General features: G+C 39.4%; 2 long non-coding RNA genes across 3 annotated transcripts in view; one reads left to right on the top strand and one right to left on the bottom strand.

Moving 5' to 3' along the window:
* Window positions 1-474, top strand: part of LOC144237315 (uncharacterized) — a 39,754-nt gene extending 39,280 nt beyond the window's left edge. For both annotated transcript variants that reach the window (XR_013336824.1, XR_013336823.1), the window contains one exon: window positions 146-474. This is a non-coding gene — a long non-coding RNA (uncharacterized LOC144237315). The remainder of the gene's footprint in view (window positions 1-145) is intronic.
* LOC144237316 (uncharacterized) overlaps window positions 1-7,002 on the bottom strand; it is a 50,108-nt gene that overhangs the window by 16,739 nt on the left and 26,367 nt on the right. The gene's annotated exons all lie outside the window — the stretch shown is intronic.

Here is a 7,002-nt window from a genome sequence, read left to right as displayed (position 1 = left end):
TTATCCTTTCAAAAATCCTGTCAAAAAAAGATTTTTTCCCCGAAAGTTTCTTTAAAAAACTACTAGGGCTGATTCAGATTTGCCTAGCATGACCCATGTGCCATTCTTGTCCAAGTGTATGAAAAAAACTAAATATCTGTATTAGAACCATAGTGTCACTGCTGGATTCTCCGGATGATTTTACCTCTACCAAACTTCAAACCTCACAGAAGTGGAAAGAAGAGTTTCAGCAAAGAACACTGGCAGGCTGTTGCCAAAATGAGAAATGGGAAGTTGGCCAGAAAGAAGTAACAGCCGCCTCACCAGAGAACCTTGAATGCCCAGCACCACATGGAGCACCCTGCTCCTCTCCAACACTACTGACTCACCGAACTTTGACTTACACACTGCCTGTGTCAATATGTGTTCTTTCTCATTTGGCAATCTATTCTGTTGCCAAAAAGTGTTAAAAGCCTTCCTTGAATTAAAAGTTTTTCTCCCTGGAGTTTAAAAACATGCATCTATCTATGTTCTGCTCTCTGGAGTACAGCGTTTGTACCGTCTTACTTAAAAAAGCTGCTCATTCAAGTATTTGAGGTCAGAAATCATGCAAATTATGCTTCCCATCCAAGATTCTAGTTTCGTTAGGCACTTGTAAAAGGTCACGATCTTCATGGTCTTGGATTCTTCCTCAAAACCTTTTCTCACTTATCTTCATTTTTGTTTTTGACTAGGGCATCATAAAAATATGCTTCTAGAAAAGAATTTTAAGGAGTACAAATAAAACAAAGAAACAAGATTATACCATGTAATACAGACTACCATTGTTTAAACTATGACCCATCTTTCTATAAGCAGTCCAATTTGGTTAATGTACCCATCGTTGGACATGGAGGTAATTGGATGCAATAGGCCTCTTTGTATTTTGTCCTAAATAGAATAATCTCAGACTGCATTGCCTAGGACAGTCCCAAAGTATGTCTTTTGGGCTAAAGTAACTATTAATGGTGTCCCTTTTCACTTTCAAAATGTCACTTGGCACCCTCCTCTTGAACCTGTTACTGATGTGCCAGGCATCCCACAGGCACAGGTGTACTAAGCTGCAAACTACTTGAGAGACCAGGTTTTATTTGGTGTTGTATTCTTTTTTTTCATGTTTTATTTATTTCTGAGAGAGAGAGAAGCAGCATGAACAGTGGAGGGTCAGAGAGAGAGGGAGATACATAATCTGAAACGGGCTCCAGGCTCTGAGCTAGCTGTCAGCATAGAGCCCGACACAGGGCTCGAACCCATGAACCGTGAGATCATGACCTGAGTCCAAGTCGGATGCTTAACCAACTGAGCCACCCAGGTGCCCCTTGATGTTGTATTCTGAGAACTTAACTCAGCTCCAGGAACACAGTGGACATTTAATACATGCTTACTGAATAAGGAGATGAATAAATCGAATCATTTTAAGCTTATGCACAAAACTTTGCATGTGTCATTAAAAAAATACACTTATAACTACCAAATAAATATTGGTAGAATCAAGACTATCTTCAAAAATATTTAATTATCATATGTAGAGATTATGATGATAAACCAGATACTGAATAAGACAGGTGATGTTCAAGTGCTTAAAATAGCTCTCCATGTATTTTCCAAAATAACCCTAATATTTCATAGATGATGCCACAGTGAACAACAGCCAAATACATGAAATGTCACTGTAAAAATTTAGCAGAGCATCCATATGGACACAGAGTTTTATAGGTGGTACATATTAAATAGATATTGGTAGAATCAAGACTATCTTCAAAAATATTTAATTATCACATGTAGAGATTATGATGGTAAACCAGATACTGAATAAAGGAAATCCAACCGATTTGGTCTTACATATCAGTGAGCTTAGCTTAATACAATGTTGGAAGTATGTAATCAGCAAAACGTCGGTTAAATAAAATGCTTTGAGAAAGCAGCAATCTAAACACACAGAACTGTCACTCAAAAAGATAACAGAGACTACTTACTTAGTTAAATCACTCTTTTTTCCAAAGGAGAAAACTTGGATCAGGAGAGACTTTTTGTTCAAGGGTACTGATTAGTTACTAGCAGAAGAGATAAGAGCACAGGTCTTAAGGCAGAATTTACAAGTTACCTTTGTTTAATAGGATTTTCTGTGTTAAAGGAGTTAATTAGAAGAATATGTTAGAAATCTTTATTTTGCTTTTATTCTTTTAAAGTTTATTTACTTTGAGAGACAGAGAGAGTAAACATATAAAGCAGGGGAGGGGCCAAAGAGACACGGAAAGAGAGAATCCCAAGTAGGCTACTCTCTGTCACCACAGACCCCAGTGTGAGGCTCAATCCCATAAACCATGAGATCATGACCTTGAGCTAAAATCAAGAGTCAGTGGCTTAACTGAATGAGCCACCCAGCTGCCCTTGTTATTTTTCTTTTAAAGAAGAAAGGTTGATCAGCTGATTGATATTTTGATGACTTTATTTTCCTCAACAGCTATAGGAGTGTTCTAAATATTTTAAAGGGCCCCATTCAATCATGAGGTTTCCCTGTAGTAACTGTAGAGGGAAAGCACCTTGAGTGAAAGCACCTTGAGAGGCCAAATGATTTATCAACCAACCTGAACCATTTTTGAGGGAGAGAGAGAGTTCTATTAATGATTATGCAACAGGAATAAACCAGGATTGTCCCAGGTGACCCAGGATTTATTGTCACCATAGACAACTGTGTACTTGTTTTGTAGCTGTTTTCTATTAGGAAGCTGTGAATAAGAATTCTGATAATGGAAGCTGGAGGAGAAGCTTTGTCGTAGTTGCTGCATTTACTACGTACCTTAAATAATAAGTGAGTTTCAGGATTTGGAGTTAGTCCAAACAAATTACACATTTGGAATTAACACATCTAAAAATTATACATCTGCTGTATCATACAGGAGAGCATTGGGGTTAGTAACTATAACATGAACCAGGTATCAAATAGGTTGGGAAAAGTACAAGTTGTTTTGAGACACCTCAAACCCTCTACAATCCCATTACTAATCATGAAAGCAATGCAAATGTTTTTGTTTTCTTCTTGACTTGGGTCACATTCCACTGTGGGATGATGTAAGAGTTTTAACCAAGCATAGAATAGTAATGAGCAATTTGGGAGAGCCAGCTCTAAAACCTTGCCTTTGGTCACACATAACTAGCACTTAGAATCTAAGAACACAGAACCATTTGACTGGCAAAGTTAATTGTACACCTGTTTACTTTTGGCATATTTTCTAGGAGGTTAAACTGGAAAAGCAAAGAATAGGTTATCGTGTACTTGTCCAAGAAAAAGCCTATAAGCCCACGAATCTTCTAGTATTTTTCCTATTACATTGAAATATGGAAGTTTGGCTACTACAGCTCTCCTCCGCAAACAGCTGAACCCTCCTGACTTTTGCTTGTAACCAGTAGTTTCCAGCTTGACAACACATTAGAATTACTTGGAANTCTCCTAGAAATAAATAAAAACATTAAAAAAAAAAAAAAGGAATTACTTGGAAGCTTTTTTAGAAATCCTGATGCACAGGCCATTCCTCAGATCAATTAAATTATCATCTCTGGTGGTGGAATCCAGGCATCAATGTTTTTAAAACACTACAAAGATAATTCCAATGTGCAGGCAAGGTCAAGAACCACTACTATAGACTCAGCTCCATCCCCAGCTCTGGAATCATCTAAGGGCTGACAGGAGTTCCAGTCCACTGCTCCAAGGAGTGAAAATCAAGTTACAAAGCCAGAATGACTTTTAGTGCCAGAAACTGAACTTTCAGAGTTGCGGGTCCAAATGAAGAGGGGGGGGGGGGAAGAGGAATGGTTCTAGACTTAGGTAGGGTTTTTTTTAAATTAATGTTTGTTTATTTTTGAGTGAGAGACAGAGAGAGAACAAGCTGGAAAGAGGCAGAGGGAGAGGAAGGCACAGAATCCAAAGCAGTTCCAGGCTCTGAGCTGTCAGCACAGAACCTGATGTAGGGCCCAAACCCACCAAATGCAAGATCATGATCTGAGCTGAAGTCAGATACTTAACCATCTAAGCCACTCAGGAGTCCCAGGTAGGGTTTATTTTTAAACCTGGATCAGGTACTTACATTAGATATATGGTTTTGGGCTTTTATTCTCACTGAGCCTCACCTTCCTCGTCTGTAAAATGGACCAATAACACCTGTGGCCAGGCTGCTACTATTGCTTGTCTTGTTAAGGAAACCAAACTTTCTCTCCCATTTATCCTAACTTTGTAAGCTTCTAATTTTAGAAATATCTAAAGTCCTATCTTGATAACCTTATATACTAGAGCTTGGCCTCTACCTCATTCATGTGGATGCCTTCTCAATGACTATTATCTTTCCGTGACACCAGCCCAATGCTGGTGTTCTACTACTTGCTGATAGACTGTCCTGATCTTATTTTTCCATGCATATACTGTGTGTGCTGCCCCTTGCAGATTTCTCGTTTCTGAGCCTCTGCACCTGATTGTTGGCACATTCCAGAACTTCTTGCTGCACATCACTGATAGCTGTTGCCTCTAAGTACACATATAGGGCACCAAGTTCCATTGTCCTGACTAGACTTTCTCTTGGTACCTCTCATAGGGCTATCACCCCAAAGTCCACTTCAACCCCAGGGAGTGCACTGGGTTTGTTCATTAAATCAGTGTTTGTGGAGCATTTACCAAACCCAAGCACTTTGGCTCTGTACTCATAGGCTACTTGTAGAATAGTGGGAAGAGATCAACAACAAAAGATGTGATAAGAACAGAGACAATTCTAGGCCTTGACCATCTCTATATTCTCTTTCTTATCAGAGCCTAATACTTTTATATTTATTTTTGTTGCAAAATAGGATCATTGTTAATTTTTTTTTATTTTGGGGGAGGGGATGGCAAGGAACATGGTTATTGGCTACATAAGTTAAGTTGGATCCTCCTATTTTGCTCTACATAACTGGGGTTGGATTATTCATTTGTTATGATATTTTTTCAAAGCTTACTTCCTACTCTTTGACATAGTACAAGCATACCCTCAATTCTATGTTGGGATCATCGCTGTGAATCTAAAGTGAACTCCATACTGAAGAAACAATTTAGAATGCTATACAGATAGGGTATCCTCTGGCTCTCTAAAAACTAATCTGGCTCCATCTGTCCGTTTCTATAAAGCCCTTACAGCTATGTGAGCAAACAAGTCTCAAAAAGAAAAGTAATTTGGTGGCCTTTCCAGCAATCTACATTATGGAACAACCAGTGAGGATGTTACCTAAAACCACCATGTGACTGTGCTCATCAGTACTGATTCCCCCCTGTGCCTTTCTAATGATCTTTATGGTTTCCGTGACTGCCAGCAACTTTATATTACCCACAGGAGGAATGAAAATGACTGATTCTACCAGAGGCAATTGAGAAGTTACATATGGCTCACAGGAGTGTAGGTGATGATGACAATGATGATAATGATGATTATTGTTACTTTAGCACTTTACAGAATAAAAATTATTTCAGAAATAATTTGCTGCCTCCTGACCAGTCTATGTAGGACCAGCTAACCTTGAAGTTGTCTGACTTGCTTTGTGGTGATTAGGAAGGGCTGGCTTAGCCAAAATTACATGGGAGAAAAAGCTTCGGTTTAGTAAATCTGCCTCTACTGCTCCTGTGTCTGGTGTCCCTGCGCTGGTTTCTTAGGGTGCCCTCTGCTGGGCTCCAACCAGCTCTGCTGATTCTGCGCAATAGCCCATGAAATCCATGCCTCACCTCTCATTAAAAAATTACCACTTTATGTCTTATGTCATCAGAATCCCAGTACTTGTTTTCCAAGCTGATAATTAATTCAGGTAAATTAACCTACATCAATGAGTAAATACATATCACTGTATAAATAGGTGGGGGTGGGGGGTGGGGAGGGGGAACAATGCCCCTCACAGATCACTTAAGTGTACACTTTCAGAATGACTTTACCAGAGATAACTCTTCTACTTAGTGTCTAATTCACTGGACTAATGGTGGGAATGGAGGCCAGGCATATGGAGAAGGCTATGTTCTGAGAAATCAAAGGGGAAACTATTTTCCAACAGTCAGGACCTTATGGCTCCCCTCAAATTAAACAGTGTGGGCAGCTGTCTCCTCTAGCTATCTATATGGTTAACCCCCACAGAGGTAATTTTCATTCTGCCAGCAGGAAAAGAATGAACAACACTGTTTACTTTTAAGTTTTTATGAAGAACGCCTTGTGCTCTTTGGAGGATATTATCTAAATCCCGATAACAAGTATGTGGCACTGCTTAGTAGATTAGTCTGTTCATAAAGATGTGTATAGGGTATACATTCATTGGCATGACCTCCGTTGCCCTATGTACTTTTTGTCTACTGAAATCAGTTGGGCAATCCCTGTCTGTAAGCACATTTCCCAAGAACTGGTTAGAGCCAGTCTTCATAAGAGGAACTTATTATGAAACCAGCTCCAGAGGATATTTACTTTGTTGAAGTTCTACTGAAAGATACACTTACTTGAAAATGAAATTGCTTTCTTTTGGCTCCCACCTAGCCCCTTGAAAACCAAAGACTCTTGGGGCTCATTAACAATCAGACACAGAGGAGAGAAGACAGCTGGGACTGATGTGCATTTTTCTGTAGGCTTCTCATTGGTTAAGCTGGTATTTTCATTGACTATATGTGTTTCAAGAAGATCAGCTAAATGAGTAACAAATTATCAAGGTAAATATGTGCTCAAACTGAGGACTTGGGGAACACAGCACAAATATTTTGAAGGCTCACCTTTGGTCTTAAATTAAATGTAAATTTAAAAAAAACATTTTGAACATGTATTTTTGAGAGACAGAGAAAGACAAAGTGTGAGCGGGGGAGGGGCATGGAGAGAGGAGACACAGAATATCAAGCAGGCTCCAGACTCCAAGCAGACGGCAGAGAGCCTGACATGGGGCTCGAACTCACAAATCTCAAGATCAAGACCTGTGTCAAGGTTGGACACTCAACCGACT

Source organism: Crocuta crocuta, unplaced genomic scaffold, assembly GCF_008692635.1.
Source record: "Crocuta crocuta isolate KB4526 unplaced genomic scaffold, BGI_CrCroc_1.0 scaffold196, whole genome shotgun sequence".
NCBI classification, from domain to species: Eukaryota; Metazoa; Chordata; class Mammalia; order Carnivora; family Hyaenidae; genus Crocuta; species Crocuta crocuta.
The sequence above is the reverse complement of the archived record's forward strand: the minus strand, read 5'-3'. Positions and strand labels throughout refer to the sequence as shown.